This window comes from Pleurodeles waltl, chromosome 10 (assembly GCF_031143425.1).
Source record: "Pleurodeles waltl isolate 20211129_DDA chromosome 10, aPleWal1.hap1.20221129, whole genome shotgun sequence".
In the NCBI taxonomy this organism is placed as follows: domain Eukaryota; kingdom Metazoa; phylum Chordata; class Amphibia; order Caudata; family Salamandridae; genus Pleurodeles; species Pleurodeles waltl.
In genome coordinates this window covers 803,245,281-803,269,742 of record NC_090449.1, presented here as the reverse complement: position 1 = coordinate 803,269,742, position 24,462 = coordinate 803,245,281, and the positions used below count along the sequence as shown (strand labels likewise).

Sequence of the window (24,462 nt, the reverse complement as noted above, 5' to 3'; positions counted from 1 at the left end):
CCAAAACAGAGACCATTGGGTTAAATTATAGCTTTTCAACAGGATTATTATGGATTATTGTGCAGGGGAAAGTGCTCTCCAGAAAGACATAACATGCATTACGTGTTTGCAGTTTAGAAATGGTGTAAGGAAATGCTTCTTTTTGCATTCTCACACTCACATTTCTGGACTGATGCCATTGGATCATTGATTCTGTGAGTGCACTACAGCCTGCTAAACATATTCCAGTGCCAGTGTTCCAAACCCCTCAAAAATAGATGTTGATTTAGCTACCTCCAATTTGCACAGACTGACTTACTTATAAATCCCTAGTACATGTACAGAGGACATGTAAGGCAGAGTGTCCACCCTCGGCTGCATCACTGATTGTGCCACCTTGTGTGTGACCAAGTGCAAAATGGTTCCCAGTCTGCCATTCAAACCTTCGGCAAAGCCCCCACTTCCCTTAAGAATATGTCTGTCTCCCCTAAGGAAGGAGTATTGCAGCCTAAGGCAGGGAGCTGTATGTTATTAAGTAGGACATATATATTTACATATGTCTCAACAGCAACACTTCTAAATTGTCACTTTTGCTGTGGAAGAGTTAAGTGCCCCATTGGCTAACACAAGGTTACCAGCTGACTTCTCAGCCCAGCTGAATTGAGAATGGGCTACATTGCTGGATACTGTAAGGTATCAAATTAATCATAGCATTAAAACTGACTTGATGCCCAAGTTGAATTTAATGTCATGCATTAAAACCGACTTGATTCCCAAGTTGAATTTAATGTCACCATTAAAGAAATGCAACTTTTAGAAAGTTGCCACTCTGTGGTCCAGTTTGTCCAGAGGCCTGACATTGTCACTGACTGGCCACTAGACAGCTGTCTGCCCTCCTGGGGAGTAGTGTGAATGCCTCTCAGGCTTAAAAATAATAGCAGCTTGCTACAGGGTGAGGCATCATCTCCACTTTGCAGGGAGGGGAGGTGACGCTTCACAGGATATTAGCCAAAAGGCGGGCTTCAAAGACGAAGCTGCCTTTGTTGGACGAATAGCCATCACACTCCTGAAGGGCTGTCCTTTTTTTGGGGTAGACAGGCTGGTGGCAGGGACAGAGATGGGAGATAATTGCCAAAACTGGTTATTCCATGGGGTAGGCTCAGTGGGGTAACATAGGCCCCCACAGACCCCATGGTGCAGGGGTCCTCGAGCTCTAGGGGGGCCCCCCTCAGCACAGTACACTATTCATGGGTGGTGGGCCCCGGGCCTTAGAGCTCCTGGCTGGTGCAGTAGGAGGCCCTTTCCATATACTTAGCAGGGGGGTCCCCTCAAGCTACATTGTACCACTGGGTGGGCTACCAAGCTTCCATCTGAGGAGGGGTTCAGACACCTTGAGAGTGGGCAGAATAATGCACTGTGGGATTGCTAGATGCTACACGTAGCCAGAAAGTCTTGTCACCAAGAGGGAGAAGACCTGGTAGTCCATTAGCTAGTAACAGCATCATCCTTCCAGGGCAGTTTCTGGACATAAATATAGCACCCCTGGCACTCTGAATCTCAGATCACACCAGAACTGAACAAAGGCCCGAATAAGGACTGCTGACCCCCAAACTTGGCAAAGAGAGGCTACACTATCTGCTGGACTTTCACCTGCTGTACTTTGGGCTACCAAAGAGAGGACTGTGCATGTGGCTCTTGGCTCAGGGAAAAGTCATGCCCCAGCATCAAACCAAAGAAGTGACTCCAAAGGTCAGTTGTCTAGTCCCCTGGAATCTACATCAGGGACAACAAAGCTGAAGTAGCCCAACTCAACAAGTCAGTATCCACTGCAGAAAACTCTCCAGTGGCTGCCGCTGGGAGCCAAAGGTTGATCCTTGATTGCCAAAAGTTGCAGGCAGACCCGGGATTGGTGTCAGTCCAGATTGGTCACCCAAGGGGCATACCAGCCTGCTGCAAGGGATATTGCTGGGACCGCTGTGTATAGAAAACAGTAGCCTAGCCTCAGCTGGCATTTTACCGTTTCAAAGAGGACTTCGAGGGACCCTGACCTCTATGGTCAAAGTCACCCCCATTGACCTGTGAACTGAGGAATAGCCATAAAGGCACTCCCATCAACCACACAACACCAAGAGCATTCTTGAGCATCTTTTATCTCCTACATCCGCATCATCAGAACCGCTCTGTAGAACTCTATGGCGGTTGTGTTTTAAAGTTTGAAACTGGACTGGAAATATGCTTTGATGGCCAAGTAACAGTCCAAATACTTCTCAGTGGCCCCCTGGATCTTCATTCTGCCCTGAATGGCCGACCAAGCCCGGCTGAAGCAGCTGAACACAACTTTTCAAAAGATTGCAAACATTTTGATTACCAATGTTCGTTAGTGATTATATTAAGATTTATGTTTTCTTTTCAAATAAGTAGCTCCAGAATGCTCCACTGGATTTTGCTCATCTTGGTCTCTAAAAAAGTTATAGAAATATAATCTATTTATAAAAGCTGAAGCCTGATTACTTTTGTGTTGTGTGGCTTTCCTATTTGACGTTTTTGGCATTTATAAATGCTTTATACTAGTTCCTTTGTTTAATCCTTGCTGCTTGATGCCATTGCGACTGAGGGTTGCGCTTAAAGTTTTACAAATGAGTCTGACTAGACCCCAAACAGTTTTTACAAGTGTGCTACAAGGTAGCGCTGCACAGCCATAAAATATAATACACCCAAATCCTCACAAATCGCTGACATCAGTGGCTCAACTCAATGCCTAAACAAAGTTAATACATCAGTTATAACAGCTCCTACGAAACCCTGCTATTATTTTAATTTCCATAAATCCTTGACTTTGTGGAAAATCAAAATGTTTTATCAACAGAACTAAACGTGCCTATTAATCCTAAATGAACTTTTACAGAGAGTTGGGGTTTGCTCAACTGAACTAATGTTTTTCCAGTGTTTAGGCAATGGAGTTTCTGTAGGCTTATACATTACTTGGTTCTAAAAAACTAAAGTCCTTCAGGGCTTCACAGTAGTCTTGAGAAGCTTCTAGAGAGGGAGGGGAGTGCTGACTGTTGCTAATGTTTAGGTCCCTCTGCAGACTTTAGCTTTCTAGATTACAAATCATCTGTTCTTCAGAAAGTACAAGATGCACAGATAAATAGTGGTATTTGTGTCAGCCTGCTTCAGCCATTGGCCTTAAGGTGTTTTTCATGGTATACCGTTGTTTGAATGGGCTATCATGAATGGTTGTATCGTCCTACTTGTGTTCCCGTTAGATGTTAATGACGGAATATCAGTATTCCTTTTTTAGACTACATCTGAGTCATGTTCTGTTGCTAGAATTGTAGGCTAGTGGGGGTCCTTAGATGTATTTATTTCACTGACATGATAACATTTCAATTGCTTTTTAAAGTGAACAAATGCACATTCTGTTACCACTCATACATAGTGTTAGCGCGTCTGGCCTTTAATAGGTAAACTTACAAGGGGACCTGAATAGGTCGATGAATAAGTCTATGATAAGCTCTTAAGGAGACTAAACATTACCTCTGCTACCATCTCTGTTAACACCTGTTACTCTGTACCGGACATCTATGATAAGCTCTTAAGGGGACTAACCATTACCTCTGCTACCATCTCTGTTAGCGTGTCTGACCTTAATATGTAAACTTATAAAGGGGACGCGACTAGGTCATTGAACCTTTTGACTCACAGTTAAGATGTTCCCACCATAACTCCGGTATATGCAAATCAATGATCAATAACCAATACACAATATCAATAATCAAGAACAATCAATAACAATAATAATCAATGGAGTCAGTAATTCATGACCTTTTAGTCATGAATAACCACACCTTTTGGAAAAAGTTAGAATATTTATTTCCCTATATTAACAATGCTAAGGTCATGAAAAGTAACGTCAAAGTCAAATGAAACACATACAGAAACAATACTGGCTGTCCAAAGTGGTGGAAGAAACATAATCTAATCAAAGCTTGAACTACAACACATTCTAAGGTAATGGTGCAAATTAATAGCAAAGTCAGCTGTGTCAGAGTTATTAAATACATTCGAATTCAGCAGAGAAATCTGTCAAGCATTATTCTCTATTAGCATAATTTAATTAGTGAGGATCCTTAACTAATACCAAATTAGAATCAGCATGTTGGGCTTCATGCAAAACAATTTAGTAACACAAATTTGGAAAACATCTAACTATGGCTCTATCAAAACAGTGCAATTGGTACCTAAAAAGGAAAAGCAAATATGCATGATAGTAAACAGTCTAATTCATAATACCTATACTCAGTGTGAATCAGCAAGCAGAGTCCCTCTTCATCCCCAGGACATCAGTCGATCAGCAAGGCAATCAGGATTCAGCATCAGCAATCAGGAAATGCAAAGTTTTAAGCAGTAAGGTTTAGCATGTCTCTTGTCAAGATGTAAAATGTGCAAGAATGAACTAAGACAAATGGAGAATGCGGGGCTAAATGCTGCTTTCTTCTCAGTGCAGTCCTGTTAAATTAAAACTACTAAAACTATGCGCCTCATTTCAACCCTGGCGGTCACTGACCGCCAGGGTTAAAATGGCGTTCGTACCGGCAATAGGCTGGCGGTACGAAATGCCACATTTTGACCACGGCGTTACCGCCGCGGTCACACCGCCGGGACCGGCAGGACTGGTGGTTTACCCCCATCGAGGTCCCGGCAGTCACAATCCGCCAGGGCAGCGCTGCTCTGGGGATTTTGACTCCCCTTACCACCAGCCTTTCCATGGTGGTAGACACTGCCATGGAAAGGCTGGCAGTAAGGGGACTCGCAGGGCCCCTGGGGGCCCCTGCACTGCCACTGCCCTTGGCATGGGCAGTGCAGGGGCCCCCAGGCACAGCCCCATCACAATTTCCACTATCAGTTTGGCAGACAGTGGAAAGCGCGACGGGTGCTGCTGCACCCGCCGCACCGCCATAGTGCCGCCAGCTCCATTAGAAGCCGGCTGCAATGTTACGGCCGAGCGGGGATATTGAAATGCGGCTGGCGAGTTTGCGGTTGCAGTTCAACATTGGCGGGCGGCCTCCTCCACCCGCCAAGGTTGAAATGAGGGCCAATATTCTAAATTCCTATTGGTCAGTTAATGTTCACACTTTGTCCAAAAAAACTAAAACTCCAATAAAACTGAAACTCCCAAAAATTCTATCATTACTCCGTTCATATGCTGTTGATTGGTTGTCCTGTATTGTGCTCATCATCTGGCTTGTCAGGTAACAATATTGTTGCAGCTTCTACTCCACTCACTATCTCCATTGTGTTCCTCCTGAGAAAGTCAGTCTCAAACATTCTATACACAAAATGTTACATTAGCAAGAACAGCATCTTCTAGCAGTCGGTTCTCATGGTAAAGGATTCTCAGCTACAAGCACATTTAAACAATGCAAAATGAAAAATCACAGTTAAACTCTCTAGGACAGCCATTTATTAAACGTTAAGAAATACAGCTTTAACATGAGGCATGTCAACTAGGCCAAGACCTTCACTAAGTTAAGGCCTACAATTAATAAAGCTAGAGCATAATGCATAACCCTTAATATGACATATTACTACACTAGTCAAATATATATTCAACATTTCACAATATTAATCCACTAGCAAGTACACTTTGTGAACATTGGCAACCACTCATCACAATCACATTTTCAAATGTGTACATTAATTTCTACGTTATTATATTTTCTACACCTTACTCAGAATACATGAACACTTATTAATAATTTTTATCAGTACACCTGCGCTAGCAATCCCTCCTCTGATGACTAAATGTGTCATCACAATAACTACTACCCACAATTTTTTTTTTTTTTGAATTAGATAAAATTCTGTCAATTCAATCCCCTCATACTTTTGTTTCCTTTTTTCTCTGTACAATTTTTCCCTTTTCTTTTCTTCCCCCCTGATTATTCTTCGACCTTTTCAACTTAATCCTTTTGCATAATTTACACAATCCGCATATTCCAGTTAGACAAACCGCAATAAATAATATTCCCTGTAAGATTTTCAATAAAATCCCATTCCAAATGTTGCTGAGCCAATTTCCCATTGAAGCAAAACCTTTGCCAATCTTTTCCCAAACACCTGGTTCTTTCATTTCTTTCAAATCAGCACTTTAAATAGTTAGATTAGTAATTAAGCCTCTAATTTCCTTACTATTATCAGCAATGTACGGACAACAATGCCTAGAATTAATCATTCTACAGACTCCACCATCCTTCGCTAAAAGAATGTCTAAAGCAAGACGATTCTGAAGAGTCATAGATCTATCAGCAGCTAACTCAGTATCTATCAGGAGTATGGCTCCTGAAAAAATTGTCAGCATGTTATCCACAATAGTAGAAAACTTTTGACTCTTTATCGAATTCAGAATGACTCCCACTGAAGGAATCACTGCTCCAAATATATCTCCAACTATAACAGAAGAGAACTCCCTCCTCTGTCTCATATGATGTAATTCAGTCACTCTCGGAAACTTCTTAAAATCATCCATTTGATAAATCTTTGGGAAAACTATCCCCAAATAACATGTCCCTTACCATTCCCTTGGTAGACGGTAATAAGCATAAATGCCACAGATATAATAAATTCCAGGAATCGCTGGGTCCTGTCCATTCAAAATAAACGTCCATTTACTCTGAAACAAAAACAAATGCCTACATTCACTTGTTCCCACAAATAAAGTGTCAGTACGTGATTTAGGCCTGTATATACAAAGTTTCCCTACTTGTCGCGCATCTAGAGATAATTTCCCTTGCATTTTAATTGCACTATAAGCATATTCAGTCCTTTTCTCTAAGCCTTTTTTTAACTTCTCCTTCAATGCCTTTCTCCTATCATCTGTGTGTTCTAAGAAGCTCTTCTCTAAAGGTGTAAGCAAGCATGTCAAATTATTCCTGTGCGGGTAAGCTGTGCCCTACATCAATGTAGGTTCAAAGAAACCTCTAATTATTACTATGTCATTATCCCTAGCTTCTCCACTCCAATAGCTAATCATAGGGACAAGCGAAAACACCATGGCCCTCAATACAACCCTGGCGGTAAATCCCGCTTACCGCCATGCAGAAGACCGCCAACATACCGCTGAGGCCGCAGAAATCTGCTACAGGTATTACGACCCACAGCTCGGAATCCGCCACAATACAGACACCCACACAAGTCCGCCACACCAAAGGTCAATGATAAACTGGCGATACCAAAACCGACACCGTCACGCCAACAAGAATATGCCCACACTATCACGACCCACGAATCAATGCGGCGGTCTTTCAACCGCGGTAAACCATTGGTGGTACACACCGCTGCGCTCAAAATGCAAACACACTAACAAAACACAACCACATTGGATAATTCAAACTACACACACCTGATACACATACACACACTACTCCCACAGACCAAATCCAATATAAAACACACACCCACATTACCCACAAACCCTTGCTACCAGAAATGTGAAAGCAGGCCAGAGAGAGACACTACCAAAAACAACACCAGCATCCACAGACACACAACACCATCACCTACACAACAGCCATGCACCTCAAACAACACACACCAACACATCCCCTCACACATCACAACAGACACCACCTCACACATCACCCACACCACATCATGGCACCACAAAGACACCCCAGGTTCTTTGAGGAGGAGCTAAGGGTCATGCGGGAGGAAATCATCTGGGTAGAGCCACAGCTATTCGGATCACAGGTGCAGCAGACATCCATTGCAAGGAAGATGGAGCTATGGTGAAGAATTGTCGAGAGGGTAAACGCAGTGGGACAGCATCCAAGAACACAGGATGACATCAAGAAGAGGTGGAACGCCCTGTGGGGAAAGGTGCGTTCCGTCAGATCCAGACACCAGATTGCTGTACAGAGGACTGGCGGTGGACCACCACCTCCTCCCCCACAACTAAAAACATGGGAGGAGCAAGTCTTGGCAATACTGCATCCTGAGGGCCTCGCAGGAGTAGCAGGAGGACTGGACTCTGGTAAGGCAAATCTTTACTACCTTATCCCCCCACCCCACCTGCATGCCATCACATACTCCCACCCTTACCCTTACACCCATCACCCCAACAACCCACAGATGCCCTACCAACACAACCCACATATCCCAAAACCAAGCCCTGCATGTAACACCAATGCATGGACACCATCACCCAAGCATGTCCAGTACAGAGACTCACTCATGCCCCAAAATCACCAATTACACAAGGAACAAGCCAATAGTGCAAGCACTGGAGTAGAGGGTCACTCACCCATTGCACACAATGGCACACACAGATACAATAACTATGCATTTACACCCCAACAGGACCCCTATCCAACGTCACCGGACAGGAGGTTCCAGACATATCCAGTCCCCCCACAGAAGAGGCTCACAGTGATGACAGCAGCTCTGCACGCCTGGATCAAGATGACCAGCCCGGCCCATCTGGGACCTCGGGACAGTCGGTTCCCCTGCCACTGTCACAAGCCACCACAGAGCCTCCCCCCTCAGGAAACACCAGCAAAGCACCCACCAAGCGGGCCCATCCCTCTGTCCCCAGGACACGTCAATTAGCAGTGTGCCCACCACTACAGGGAACCCAGGCAACCCCACAAACACAGGACGATCAGGGACCTGGGAGCAGTGGGCACACGGTTCAGGGGACAGAGGCACAGGATAACAGGGAGACTGGGAGGACTGCTGTGCGACGGGGGGGACGGGCCCAGGGAACCGACACTCCACGAGGCACTCTCCAACATCATGGGAACTTACCATCATTCCCAGGAGACAATGGCAACGGTACTGGCCAAGTGTCAGGAGACCCAGCGGCTGCAGGAGGAACACTACCTGGGGATCAGGGAGGACTTCAAGTCCATTAACACCACCCTGGTCACCATTGCAGGGGTGCTGGCAGACCTTCTCAACACCAGGAGGGACACAGTGGCACAACAAGGGGCCCCTGACACTAGCCTGGACAATGAACAGCCCTCCACCTCTGCCGGCGCTAGTGGACAGGAGGCACCGCCACAGGAACAACAGGACACCAGCACCCCACCCCCTGCAGATGGAGAACCACCCTGCAAATGGTCCCTGAGATCGAGGAACAAGACAGAGAACATTGCCAAGACCCCTGCCAGGAAATGAGACCCCCATGATTGTCACCCTTCTCTCCCACTATGTCACCCTGTCCATCCTTAAACTGCCATTGCTCCACTTCATAGGGCCCTTTGGACAATGCACCTGTGAAACAAATAGACTGGACTCTGCCATGGACATTCCTCCAGTATCACCCCAGCCCATTTTATAACCCACCTCCACTTATTTGCACAGGAATAAACACACTTCAGTCACAAAACAATCTGGAGTCTGTCTGTGCTTTCACAAATGTGTAATTGCAATAACTATGGAATATAGCAACGTCAATGTACTTGTTCACATACCAATGTAACACAGCTGTAGGCCAGGAGTTAACCGAGCAGAGGGCACAAAGTGGGACCCAGATCTGTGAAATGGAAAGTCAAAGTGACAAGTCAGGGTCCATACACTGAGTGAAAATGACAGACATATGCTAGCTCAAACAACAGTATGAGATGTGGGAAGCAGTTACATCTTCTTACCTGTGTCTCACTGGAAGTATTGCATGATGATGTTGTTTCGGTTGTCGATATCCTCTTCTTCTGCCTCCTCTTTTTCACTGTCCACAGGCTCCACAGCTGCCACAGGTCCACCATCTAGCCCATCCTCCTGCAGAAAAGGCACCTGCCGTTGCAAAGCCAGGTTGTGCAGCATACAGCAGGCCACGAAAATCTGGCACACCTTCTTCGGTGAGTAGTATAGGGAGCCACCTGTCAGGTGGAGGCACCGGAATCTGGCCTTCAGGAAGCCGAAGGTGTGTTTGATCACCCTCCTAGTTCACCCATGTGCCTCATTGTAGCGTTCCTCTGCCCTTGCCCTGGGATTCCTCACTGGGGGCAGTAGCCATGACAGGTTTGGGTAACCAGAGTCACCTGCAAATGTCGAGGACTAACTGTTAGACACACATTAACCCTTAGGGACAGCCCCATACCCAAACACCTATGTCAACTGTATTGGGACCTTGACCTTACCTATTAGCCACACACGGTGCCTCTGCAGTTGCCCCATCACATAAGGGATGCTGCTATTTCTCAAAATGTAAGCATCATGCACAGAGCCAGGATACTTGGCATTGACATGGGAGATGTACTGGTCTGCCAAACACACCATCTGCACATTAATCGAATGGTAGCTCTTCCAGTTTCTATACACCTGTTCATTCCTGCAAGGGGGGGGGGTACAAATGCCACATGTGTCCCATCAATGGCACCAATGGTGTTGGGGATATGTCCCAGGGCATAGAAGTCACCTTTTACTGTGGGCAAATCCTCCACCTGAGGGAAAACAATGTAGCTGTGCATGTGGTTCAGCAGGGCAGATAACACTCTGGACAACACGTTAGAGAGCATTGGCTGGGACATCCATGATGCCATGGCCACTGTTGTTTAAAAAGACCCACTGGCCAGGAAATGGCATACAGACAGAACCTGCACTAGAGGGGGGATTCCTGTGGGATGGCGAATAGCTGAAATCAGGTCTGGCTCCAACTGGGCACACAGTTCCAGGATTGTTGCACGATCAAGCCTGTATGTGACTAGGATGTGTCTCTCTTCCATTGTCGACAGGTCCACCAGGTGTCTGTACACTGGAGGATGCCGCAATCTCATATCCTGCCCTAGCAGACGTGCCCTATGGAGGAGAACAGCGAGCAGAGAGTCATCAAACACTGAGGTATCACAATTTGTTATTTGCAGAAACGTTATTAATCCGCAATGTGCCCGTATCAGTCTATATTCCCAGCCCAGATAGGTGTGACGCAGTTAACATTCATCCCATGTGTCCTCCTGAAATGGCGGCTGCCTGACCTGTAAGGTGGAACAAGAGGATATGAGGTAACTGCGCTGGCGTTGTACACCATCGCGGTGGGTGGTCGAAGACTGTGGCGCAATTCTGCATTGGTTAACATTGGGCCCTATGGGTCCCAGGAGCCAATGACGATGTACGCCGGCGGTGACGGTACACACCGCCACGGACGTGACCACCATTTTCTGTCTGTTCACTCACTTGATACCTGACCTTCAACAGGAGAGGACCTACACTGCAAGTGCTGCTGTGACCTGTGTCTGGAAGCAACGATGGCTACAGTTTCTGGGGAAAGGGCCCCTGTCTTCACTTTGGAGGAGTTGGAGAAACTAGTGGATGGGGTCCTCCACCAGTACACGCAACTGTACGGTCCTCCAGATAAACAGGTTAGTACACTGTTGGCATGCTGCATGGGCAATGCCTGTTTTGAGTGGTGTGGATGGAAGATACATGGGGGGGGGCTGAGGCCTGCATGTGTGGATGGTGAGTGTAGGTGCGTCAGGGCATGGGTGGGAACTGGTGGGCAATGTAAATGACGGTCCGAATGGGTAATTAATTTCCTTTCCCCCTGCACCATTCCTCTAGGTCAGCGCCCACCAGAAGAAGGGTATTTGGCATGCCATCGCCAAAGACGTCCAGACCCTGGTGGTCTACCACAGACGGAGCACCCACTGCCTTAAAAGATGGGAGGACCTGCGCTGCTGTAGCAAGAAGACGGCGGAGGACCAGTTGGGGATGGCCTCCCAACGTGGGAGGGGTGCCCATCGCACCATCACCCCCTGATGTTCCGGATCCTGGCGGTGGCCTATCCAGAGTTGGATGGGCGCTTGAAGGCATCACAGCAGCCACAAGGGGGTGAGTACACTCTCATTCAGCTGACTCTGCATGCATTACGAGGTGTCTGGGTGGGCGAGGTGGGCAGTGGGTTCCCCTAGGCCAGGGCGAACTTGGTAGGCAAGGTCTTTTGTGAAGCAGGCTATGTGGCACCCCAACCCCACCAGTGGTAAGAGCCATCTACACCTAGTCAGGCTCCTGTGACTTCCAGGTGTGCAGCAATTGGTCTTAGGCCTCCTACTCCATGGTCAGCTGAAGTTTCTAGGAACTGTCAGTGCATGGCGTAGTGCAGAGGGCTGCTCCATGTGTCTTGTGTCCACCAACAGTAGTGGTGTTGCATGCACTGAACATGTCTTTCTTCTGTCTCCCCCCCCCTTTTTGTGGCCTCCCTGTTCTTGTGTGCAATAGCATCATTAGGCGGAGGAGCATTGGCACTGGAGCAGGAGGGAGCTGCAACCCACTTGGCCCTGGAGGTTGAAGCAACGGAATCTGAAGCCACCATTGGGACGGAGGGCGAGGGGAGCTCCACGGCAGGGACAGGAGCAGACAGCAGTGACAGCGGCGACTCCTCTGATGGGAGCTCCCTTGCGGTGGCGGGCACCTCTGTGCCCACCGCATCAACAGGTACAGCCGCCACCCCCCCACCAGCAAGACCCTCCCAACAGCCCCTCAGCGTGTGTCCCGTGCCCGCTCACCCAGGAGGGTGGGCATCTCCTTCGCCCCAGGCACCTCAGGCCCTGCCCCAATCAGCCCTGCTGCCCTCAGTGAGGAGGCTATTGACCTCCTGAGATCCCTCACTGTTGGGCAATCTACCATTGTGAATGCCATCCAGGGTGTAGAGAGGCATTTGCAACAAACAAATGCATACCTGGAGGGCATTCATTCTGGCCAGGAAGCCCAAAAGAGAGCATTTCAGGCTCTGGCCTCAGCACTGATGGCAGCCATTGTCCCTGTGTCCAGCCTCCCCCTCCAACTTCCTCCATCCAGACCCAATTCCACGTACCTCAGCCTATCCGAAGCACACGATCAGACCAGCATGTACAAACATCAACACACAATAGTGGACATGGCATACATAAGCACCACACATCCCACAGGCACTCACACAAGCACCATCCCCATGCAGACACAGAAACATCCACTGCCTCCACTGTGTTCCCTTCCTCCACATCCTCCTACTCCCTCCCTTTCTCGTCTCCACTCAAACCTGCATGCACTACATCCTCAGCCACTACCTCCATCACCAGCACGCCCATATTCACACACCGCTCACGTGCACTCACCACCTTCACTACCATTCACACATCCCCAGTGTCCTCTCCCAGTATGTCAGTGAGCCCTCCTCCCAAAGTACACAAACGCAGGCACACACCCACCCAACAGCCATCCACCTCACAACAGCCTCCGGCCCATGCACCTTCACCCAAATCCAGCAGACGTACAGCTCCTACAACCACTACCTCTACCTCCACTCCCAAACCCCCTCCATCTTCCCGTCCCAGTGTGTCTAAAAAACTTTTCCTGGCAAGCTTTGACCTCTTCCCTTCACCTCCCCCCCATCCTTCCCCTAGGGCCATGCTTTCCAGGTCCCAGCCCAGCACCTCAGCCACCAAATCCCCAGGCACAGTGGTGCCAGCAACTGCGGGGTCATCAAGTGTGCTACTCATCAGGGCTGCCAGTGTGCCACGTAGCGAGGGCAAGGACATTCCGCCACCTGCCAAGGTGAAAAAGGTGCCACATCCTGGAGGGAGAAGCCGAAAGTACCAGCCGCCAAGGGCTCAGCAAAAACAAAAGGGGATAGTGGCAAGACAACTGCAGCACCATCAAAGGTGGGGAAGGGCCAAAAGCAGAAGAGCAGGTCAGGAGAGGGCATGGTGACACCGACTGAGGGACCAGTGTCACACCTTCTGTCCACGACCACAACAACCTGTACGGCGGCGAACAGCGCTAGCTGCCCCTCCACCACAACCGCCACCTGCACCCCCACCTGTACTGCCCCTGGCACGTCTACAGCCTCAGCGATAGGCCCCAGCCTCTTCCCCAGTGGGCAGCCATCCGAGGGTGCAGGAGACATCCTGCTTTGTCCCTCAGCAGGTGCTGACCCATGCACCGCCGCAAGCACCACCGTCACAGACACCGCCGCAAGCACCGCCACTGCCCCCTCGGCGTCCTCGGACACTGGCACCACCACTGATATGGCTACCATCCCCAGTGGTCAGTAGTCTGAGGCTGGAGGTGAGTTTGTGGACCCTGGGCAGCTTCCATGAGGCATGACTTCCATCACTGTTTGCACCTGCAGGTGGAATGCGAAGCCGCAGCAGTGTGGGGTATGTCGCTACCTCCATGGCGTATCATGCTATCTGAACCTCGCCAATCTCATTGCACGCACACCCAGGTGAGGGAATTGTACCAGCCACACTGCACCTGTAGCACTCTGGGCACCAGGCCCCCTCCAAAACCAGTGGAGCATCACATCCACTACCTCAGTCCTTGGCTGGATGAAGCACTCTGGGCACCAGGCCCCCTCCAGAACCAGTAGAGTATCACATCCACTACCTCAGTCCTTGGCAGGATGAAGCACTCTGGGCACCAGGCCCCCTCCAGAACCAGTGGAGTATCACATCCGCTACCTCAGTCCTTGGCAGGATGAAGCACTCTGGGCAGCAGGCCCCCTCCAGAACCAGTGGAGAGATACATCCACTACCTCAGTCCTTGGCAGGATGAAGCACTCTGGGCACCAGGCCCCCTCCAGAATCAGTGGAGTATCACATCCACTACCTCAGTCCTTGGCAGGATGAAGCACTCTTGGCACCAGGCCCCCTCCAGAACCAGTGGAGACTGTTATGCACTTGAGAGACTGTGGCTTTGCACTCCCCAGGATAAAGCAGTGGGACAACCACCCACTGGAGAGACTTGAGAGACTGTGGCTTTGCACTCCCCAGGATAAAGCAGTGGGCAAACCACCCACTGGAGAGACTTGAGAGACTGTGGCTTTGCACTCCCCAGGATACAGCAATGGGCATGGAGCCCCCTCGTACAGCAGTGGCGTTGTGCGTTCACCAGGCTGAGGTGCCCCCCTCCGCCTCCACCTGAGGTGCCTGTGTATTTTCGATCTGATGCCCCAGCAGTGTTTTCTCCATTTCCAGTCAGGTATCATGTGTGGGCTTCGCCCATGCATTTTGGGCCTAGTGGTCCACGGACAATGATTGGTACACTATCCGGACTTGTGTAGTTGGTGTACATATTCATATATACTGAATTTTGACTTTTGACTACTGTATTTTTAATGATTACAACCGTTACAATCATTTCCTTTTGTCCTTGCGTTCTTCCAGGTTGTGGGGGTTGTATATGTAATGTTGCTGCATGTATTTGTGTGTATGGTGTTGTGTGTGAGGGTGGGGGTGTTGCTTGTGTGTGTGTGACTCTCTTTCCTCCCCCTCCCCTGTGTTGTAGGTGCAGTACTAACCGTAGTCGCCGCCGCCGTTCGTACTCCTGGTAGAAGAGGAGATAAACCAACATGAGTAACACCTGAAGTTCGGGCTCTACGGAGTCCTGGTTCCTCATTGGGTGTCGAGAGGTGAGTGTTTTCCCTTCCGTGTACTGTTTCCGCCATGCATTTGATAGCGTCGGTTCCGACCCGGAAAAGGTGGCAGATAGGCGTCTTGCAATACAGTGGGCAGTACTTTGTCTTCCGCCTGTCTGTTGGCGGTTACCGCCGCGGTGTTTGTTTCTACCTCCGTGGCGGTCGGAGTGTTAAAGTGGCTGTCTATGTTGGCTGTTTCCGCCACAGTCGTAATCCCATTTTTTTTTGCCGACCTATTTGCGGTATTACCGCCGGTTTAACACCGACCACCAGGGTTGTAATGAGGGCCCATATCATAGTTTGAACAAAAGCACTGAATGTACTCCTGGTTATAAAATCTTGTTAGTAGCAGACTACAACTTATTCCATAGGTTAATGGCAATCTATGATATGTAACTTGTTCCTCAATTGATGAAGGAATCTGCGTACACACATAACAACTCCTCGCATCCAACGTCTCAACATACTCACTCAATAAGCGATAGAAGACATTAGAAGAAAGTTCTCCTTGCGAGTTAGTATCCCCATGCAAATAATTATCATCTAATCTAAACCTCTCTTTTGGCGTTAGTGCAGTAGTTGTCTCAAAAGCAGAAGTATGGTTGGCTTCACTCTCTTATCAAGAACAGACATACCCACAATCAACACCACAAACAATATCCCATACATAATCATCAACCCAATTCTCATGTGTTTACAGCGCCTAATATCTCTACCCTGCTGGCTAATGTTACCCATGATCTGTAAAGAATCAGAAAAAAATTAGAAAAACTGCAACAACAAAAAACAAAAATACACAACTCGTCTTTTAGCGGTTATTTGCAGCTCTCAGTCTCACTTCCAGGATCCCTTGTTAAAATCGGTAAGCAGCTTTGTCAGAATCAGGTTTCAAAAGTCAAATCAGGTTATTAATGTCTCTTTCAGATACTTCCAACAGTCTCTTTCTCAAAAATGTTCTCTCAGATTGTTTCAACAGTGCAGTTCATCAGCTTCCTTCAAGTGCCACAATACTGACCCAGAATTTCTTTACCAAAACAAAAAGTCAAAAACTCTTGCTGCCACTCACTTGTAGTTGCATACACCCATTCTGGACTTGCGTATCTCTGATTTTCTATTCTCTTTCTTTTAAATTTTCAATCACCATTCAATTCTCTTTCACTTAGATCTTCTCTCCTTGTTGTATCTAGTTCTTCCTCGATTGCTGCTTCAATAACCATTTCCTTTTTTCTTTCTATTTGCGAATCCGGCCACTTATCTCCTCCCAGTGAACCCTTTGTCAGTGTTCTCTTCAGAGTCGAACTCAAACCTTCTCCTTGTTCTGCTTCTGTTTTCTCTTGACGGACCTGCAATTATTTCAGGAGGAGTCAGATCACAGGTACTCTGATCCGCTTCAACTCCTTTCCCCTCTGGGTCTGGCAATTGCTCTGTTTGTGTCTCAAGATCATTTGCTTCTGGGAAAGACCTCCTCTAACTAGGCACTCCTGCTGCCTCAGTTGAGATAGGTTCTCTGTCACCCTCCTGGAGGTCTTCTCCTTCATCACCTACAGGAGTGACTGAACCGTCCTCAATGGGCTCAGATCAGGTCTCAGTTCCCCTTTGTTCTCTTTCCAGCCCTGAGACTCGTTTCTCTGTTGTTTGTACTCTCAACAACTCTTGTTCCTCATGATTCAGTGGACGTGCCACTTTCTTTGTATGACTCGCATGAATCCAGTTTGGAATTCCAGCACACTTCACAGCTGTGATAGTTCTAAGAACTACTTGATAAGGTCCCGTCCAACGAGGCTCCAAACACATTTTCCTCACATGTTTCCGGACCACAACCCAGTCCTCAGCTCTCAGATTGTGCCATGGGTCATGGATTGGTGGCAGTGTGGTGGCTTCCAGCTTCTGAGAATAAGAGCGAACCACATCAGCCAGACCTTTGCAGTATTCCAACACCACATCATCTGTAATGTTGACAAGTGCATTTGCAGGCACCGCTGGCAACCTCATGGCTCAGCCCACGAGGATTTTATGTGGTGACAATACTGTCTTCCTGTTGGGTATGTTTCTCATTGACATCAACACTAAAAGCAATGCCTCCGGCCATTTCAAATTTGTGGACGCACACATCTTTGTAACTCATGGCTTCAAAGCACCATTCATCTGTTCCCCTAGTCCTGATGCTTCAGGGCGGTACCTACAATGCAACTTCTGCTCAGTGTTCAGTGCATCTCACAAAAAGTTAGTTACTTCATTGTTGAAGTGACTTCCCCTATCGGATTCTAAAGAGATCGGAAACCCGAAACACAGTATCAGTTCCCTAAGCAGTAATTTCGCTACTGTGAGACTATCATTTCTTCGTGTAGGGTAAGCTTCAATCCAATAGCTAAAGATGCAGCACATATTTCAAACTGGACCAACAGTAATAGGTAGCGATATAGCATTCGGGGTTGGTCTGGCACTTACACCCTGTGGGAGAGTAACTACCATATTCTGATTCATCATCTGAGTCATATCTTACTGTGTCCCTGTTACTGGAATTAATTTTGGCATTACCTGCGGCTGCACCTGGGGCAGTAAAAGTAGAGTTGGTTCAGTCTGAAATACTGCATCTGATTTTGCATTAATTACTTTGCATCTGATTTTGCATTACAGGAGTAGTAGGCACATTAAGACCACTCTGCATCGCATTCTGTGTCAGGCTAGCATTAACCTGCATCGGACTCGCTATCCCATTAACCTGTGTCGGAGCTGTCGGATCAGCACTTCTACTTGGACCACTCTCATGTGCTGTATATGGTGGTAGGTGATTTCTCAATAACTGCATAATAAACTCATCATCATCGGATTTCTCCTCCACTGTTGAAGACTTTCTAGCCTTCCTACTTTCGGACGGACTTCTGTTAGTCTTTCTAGTAGCCTTCCTTCCTTCCATCTCATTGTCCTGCATAATTGCCGGAAACAACTTAATTCCGTGCAAAGTCTCCATCCTCCAAACTCTCTGATCACTGTCCCACCTAGCCTCTGCTAAAGTTTTTTCTGCCTTTCTAATTCTCCTATTAAATTTCTGTTGCTGTTGCTATATAGCTACTGGCTCCCAAATCGCTAATGCCTCAAACTGTGCTGGTCTCGGAAGGGACTTCGTTTCATATTGCACCATCCTTAAATGCTCCAAACCCTCAAATTGAATGTCCCATTTATAGGAAAAGCTAAGTTCACATCCTTCTTTGTCAATTTGCACCATTGGTTTAGCCAAAGACATGGCCCGACACCCTTCTCTTCCATTATAATGTAAGCTGGTGTACTTCTGGCAGTGTAGCCTACCTATACTCATTGCAATATATACGTACCTCCCCTTAAGGCACTCTTTAAAGCTTTGAAAATGTTCATTTTTTCGTCCTTTTTGCTATTCAAAATCAAATCAGGAAATAACTTTTAATCCCAAGATTCCTTTCCCCTACTTTCTCAACTAATTGCCTCTCACTGACAGCTGCCAATCCGTGTGCGACCCTTCTCACTGACCGATCTATCCCAGCAGGGCTCCAATGAAGTCACACTCACACCTACTGAGCCTGAAAAAGTCTTGCGGCTTGTCCTCCCAAACTCTGATTCACACAAACTAATGCAAAAATTGCGACCACTAATCAAAACCCAACAAAAAAAAAATCTGTTGGTTTACTACAGGAAAGGTAACATAATCACTTCAGAAACATTACAGATCTTTCACTAACAGCTCTTCCCACACTTACAGCTACTCCTTCTTTCTCGGTCTCCCAGATTCGCAAGCAAAATTCGACCTGCAGATTTTACTCTCAACTGATCAATGGGTCTGTCCTGGTGCACATAGGACTCACCAAATCTCAGTTGAAATTTTCTTTCACTCACTTCAACTCACACTCTAACTTATCGACCATGCCCGATCGACCTACTAAACCAGATAAATTACAACATAAATCAAGTGTCTCATGCACTTTTCAATATACTCCGGAGTCTTAGACCACGCAGGGTCCGTACATCAACAACCATGTGGACAATTTTTTAGCACAAAATCACACACATATGTGAAGTTCGATGACTTCCCTACTCGCACACTGCAGAGTAAGCACACTCCTTCTACAACCTCATTTGGAGTACGCAAACTCCCTAAAGCCTCACAAACCCCCCAGTTCACCAGCGATTTGCATAAGCTGTGCAAGCACTTCCTACTTTATTCACACTGTCACTAGAACGCCGAGAACATCCTCAAACAACCATTAGCAAAATCCAGGATTCTGGGAAAGTCATTTTTGGGCTTAAGGGAACATCATTTCTCTCCAGTTAGCATCATTGAAAAATAAAATTCAAATCTCAATAATAATGAACCTTCACCTCTGTTACTATCTCTGGACATTTATCATGGGCTCTTAATGAGACAAACCTTCACCTCTCTTTACCAACACTGTTAACACCTGTTACTCTGTGCCAGAAGTCTATGATAAGCTCTTAAGGAGACTAACCATTACCTCTGCTACCATCTCTGTTAACACCTGTTACTCTGTACCGGACATCTATGATACGCTCTTTAGGGGACTAACCATTACCTCTGCTACCATCTCTGTTAGCGTGTCTGACCTTAATAAGTAAACTTATAAAGGGGACGCGAATAGGTTGATGAACCTTTTGACTCACAGTTAAGATGTTCCCACCATAACTCCGGTACATGCAAATCAATGATCAATAACCAATACACAATATCAACAATCAACAACAATCAATAACAATAATAATCAATGAAGTCAATAATTGTCATGCACCATGCCCTTTCAGTCACGAATAACCATATCTTTTAGTAAAAGTTAGAATATTTATTTCCCTATATTAACAATGCTAAGGTCATGTAGATTAATCTCAAAATCAAATTAAACACATACAGAAACAATACTGGCTGTCCAAAGCAGCGGAAGAAACGTAATCTAATCAGAGCTTAAACTACGACACATTCTAAAGTTATGGTGAAAATTAATAGCAAAGTCAACTGCGTCAGAGTGATTACATACATTCAAATTCAGTAGAGAAATTCATCAAGCAATATTCCCTATTAGCATAATTTCATTAGTGAGGATCCTTAACTAACACCAAATTAGCATCAGCATGTTAGGCTTCATGCAAAACAGTTCAGTAACACAAATTTGGAAAAACATCTAACTATGGCTCTATCAAAACAGTGCAGTTGGTACCTAAAAAAGGAAAAGAAAATGTGCATGATAGTCAACAGCCTAATTCATAATACCTATCCTCAATGTGGATCAGCAAGCAGTGTCAGACTTCGTCCTCAGGACATCAGTCGATCAGCAAGGCAATCAGGATTCAGCATCAACATTCAAGAAACGCAAAGTTTTAAGCAGTAAAGTTTAGCACGTCTCTTCACGCAAAATGTGCAAGAATGAGCTAAGACAAATGTAGAATGCTAGGCTAAATGCTGCTTTCTTCTCAGTGTAGTCCTGTTAAATTAAAACAACTAAAGCTATATCCCAAATCCCTATTGGTCAGTTAATCGCATGTTCACACTTTGTCCAATAAAACTAAAACTCCAAAGCTATCAATTCTATCATTACTCTGTTCACATTTCATTGATTGGTTTGTCCTGTAATGTCCTCATCATCTGGCTTGTCAGGTAACAATATTGTTGCAGCTTCTACTCCAGTCAGCATCTCCATTGTTCTCCTCCTGAGAGGGTCAGTCTCAAACATTCTACACACAAAATGTTACATTAGCAAGAACAGCATCTTCTAGCAGTGGGTTCTCATGGTAAAGGATTCTCAGCTACGAGCACATTTAAACAATGCAAAATTAAAAATCACAGTTTAACACTCTAGGACAGCCATTTATTAAATATTAAACATTACAAAATACAGCTTTGACATGAGGCCTGGCAACTAGGCCAAGATCTTTGCTAAGTTAAATTAATAAAGCTAGAGCAGAACGCATAACCTTTAATATGACATATTACTACATTACTCAAACATATATTCAACATTTCCCAATATTAATCCACTAGCAAGTACACATTATGAATATTGACGGCCACTCATCGTAATCACATTTTCAAATGCGTGAATTATTTTCTACGTTATTATATTATCTACACAAACCCCTTATTCAGAATACATGAACACTCATTAATAACTGTTATTAATACTCCTGCGCTAGCAATAGTACACAGTAAATTTAGTTGGTCTGTGTGTTTTGTGCTATAATTGCATGCAATGTGCAGTTCAGTTTAGAATGAAATCAGGTCACATTTATGTTCCTGAATGTGACAACCTAAGGTGACAGTTTTTTTTTTTTGTTTGCCCGTTATATTTAAGAGGATGTGTTTATGTTTGAAGTTACTTACCTCGATTAGGATGTGCCATGTTTACTAACGCTGTGCTGTCCTTTCCTTCTTAATGCACATTTAGTTGCTCACTTAAGGCTTTCTTTTTATGGTCTGGCTTGACAGAGCAGCTGTCGCCAGACAATTATGTGAGAACACCAGGAGAGGGGCTTTAGCTCCGCCCACATGTTGGAAGCCAGGAGTACATAATTTGATTGGGCAGACGTTTGTGTCCACAGCTGCCTGAGGTTGAATTTTCAGGGAGACACACACATTGTTATTACATGCTATCACATTGTTATCAAATGTGATCACATTTTCATATATAACAAGATCATTTATCGTGTTTTTCTCTGGCAGCAGTACAGAGGGCAGTCATTAACCAAAATAGATTTTTTAGGTCTAGCTTAACAGTGCAACTGTCACCTGACCTTTTTATGTACACCAATGACATCTACATTATTCTTTGGTTCTTTGCTGCCACACAAATACATAGCCATCCACATGCTATTTACTTCTAATACTTCATATTACCATACAGCAATATTTTAAAGCCAGACCTATTGGCACTGACAATGCTTGTTTTAAAAGTGCTTGCTATTTGGATGCATGGCCTGTTACAAGGAAGGAGTGTGATTTATTAAACACCCTCACACATTCATTTTTTTAGTATGCTATCAGATAGCATGTTGTTGGATTTACATTTTTTGTTCTCAAAGTAAATATGTGCAAAGAATCCGATATCCAATAGTTTTCTGTTTATGCCTTTCAAGATCACTAGTTTTATGTTCTCGTTTTCTTAATGCTCTTCTTGGGAACAGCGTCCTTGATTATGCAGTTTGTTCAGTAAAGGAGCCTTGCTCACTTATTCCACATTTTATATCTCAAGCGGTTGCTTCATTGTTGTTTGCTTTCTAGGACAGCCGGAGCAACACTCACAGTCTCTCTAAAATATTACCATACACTTTTGCTATCTGTTTTACCACACTTGCTTGATATTGTGCTAAGGAGAGAAATTAGTGAATTATTTATTTAACAAGCTTTTTAGACCAGCCTTCATCAACTGCATGTTATTTATTTGATTTAATTTAATTTAATTTCACTGAATGAGAGCAAAATTATTATATAAATAATATTTGGGACATCGTTTTACAGAGAGCTAGTTTGCAGAGGCATAATGCAAAATGATACAGCACTGTACAGTGCCCTCCAGTGTTGCAAAATATGGCACTATGCATTCAAGTTGTAAAGGAATCTGGTCTGACTTCAAGGTGAGTTCATTTCACAGATTCTGTGGCAGCATGAAATCTGAGGCCTAAGCCCTCAGGAGAATGTGGGAAGCAGAGAGATTTGTCGAGTTCAGAAGAGTGCAGTCTTACAACCTGGAATATCCACTGAATCTTCTGGACTTTTCTGGACTTTGATGGTGGTTCTGTTTCCTTCTACCATCAGCGGCTCATCCATAGGGGCAAATAAGCGTTACCCTGCCACTTAGGAGTGGCCCACACAGTTCCTGGTGGCTGTGCTGCACTGTTGTTTAGTTTGATTTAATTCTCCTCAGTAACTAAAAAGTAAAAACATTTATAAAAAGTTACGCAGAGGCAGCGTGTGCCACAATTTTAGAGTTGCATAGTGCTAGAGGCGTGGTCCTCCTCTTTTAATGTCCTCTATAGATCAAAGTTCTGCTGTAAATTAAAGTGCACGTCAGGTTGGACAAATGCTCAGGTGAGTCAAATCTGACATGCCCACTTTAAAGGGCTCTGATACCACACTGTTAGAGAGCCTGGGGGCAGACAGCAGGTCTCTGGTCTCTGATGTAGCGCTGGATTTCCCTGCCAACTGCAAACTGTTCCCAAAGCTGCTCTCATACACTTTAATAAAAGTTGAATACTCTGTATTTTAAAAAGCAGCATTGGGATTGGCTAGGCTGTGCTGGGCCAATATAGGCAAATGCCACCAAACTTACATGCAGTGCGGGTCAGCAGAAAGATAGGTGGTTCTCAGAGCTCCGAGAAGGGGAAGTTCAAGTTCCAGAGGAAGGTTAACAGCAACACAGCCTGGGCAATGGCATGACAGGAGGACTTGGGTGAGCTGAGCAGTGAGCAGAGCAGTTGTGCAAAGATTCATTGACTGTAGACGCATGGAGCGCTTTTGAAATATAAATGAAAGGTAGATAACATTAAGTCACAATGCTAAAATTAGGTATATTTCCTTCTGGGTCAATTCACATATTTCAAAAACACAGAGAGAGTCAAAAATAGTTTGCCTTTGATATTCTTATTTGACTTGATACTTCTGTTTGCTATGAATCCAACAGACAGGAACAAAGCCTGAGCACTCTATAGCTCAGCGATGTTGAGCTGGGTCTGGCGTGCTTCTGGGTGTCCTATCTCAGAACTAGCCCAAGCCCAGGCCAGTGTCAATCTAGATCGTTCGTCAGAAGAGCTACATTCTGTTCATTCTTGGAGTGCCCGAGCACAAAAGGAACCTGCTTGTCTACTGTGCCACTTTGTATTAAAACAGAAATCTTTACAGAGGCAATGGTGATTGATAGGAGTTCCCTTACTGCTACAGCACTTGGAAAGATAAGCGTGGGAATGCATCGCAGGTACCGCTTCACACATGCCAGAAACTAACCAAGCTGTGTGCAGGTGGCAGACCAGCTGCTTCGCCCCTCATTACCAAAGCTGACATCTTAGAATTAAACTTATTATTATTAGTGCAACTGGGATTCTTAAAATTAAAGTAATATTGC

The 24,462-nt window shown here is 45.8% G+C and overlaps 1 protein-coding gene across 1 annotated transcript in view; it reads left to right on the top strand.

Annotated features, from left to right (window-relative positions):
- DNAH11 (dynein axonemal heavy chain 11) overlaps positions 1-24,462 on the top strand; it is a 2,866,633-nt gene that overhangs the window by 2,319,178 nt on the left and 522,993 nt on the right. The window lies entirely within an intron of this gene.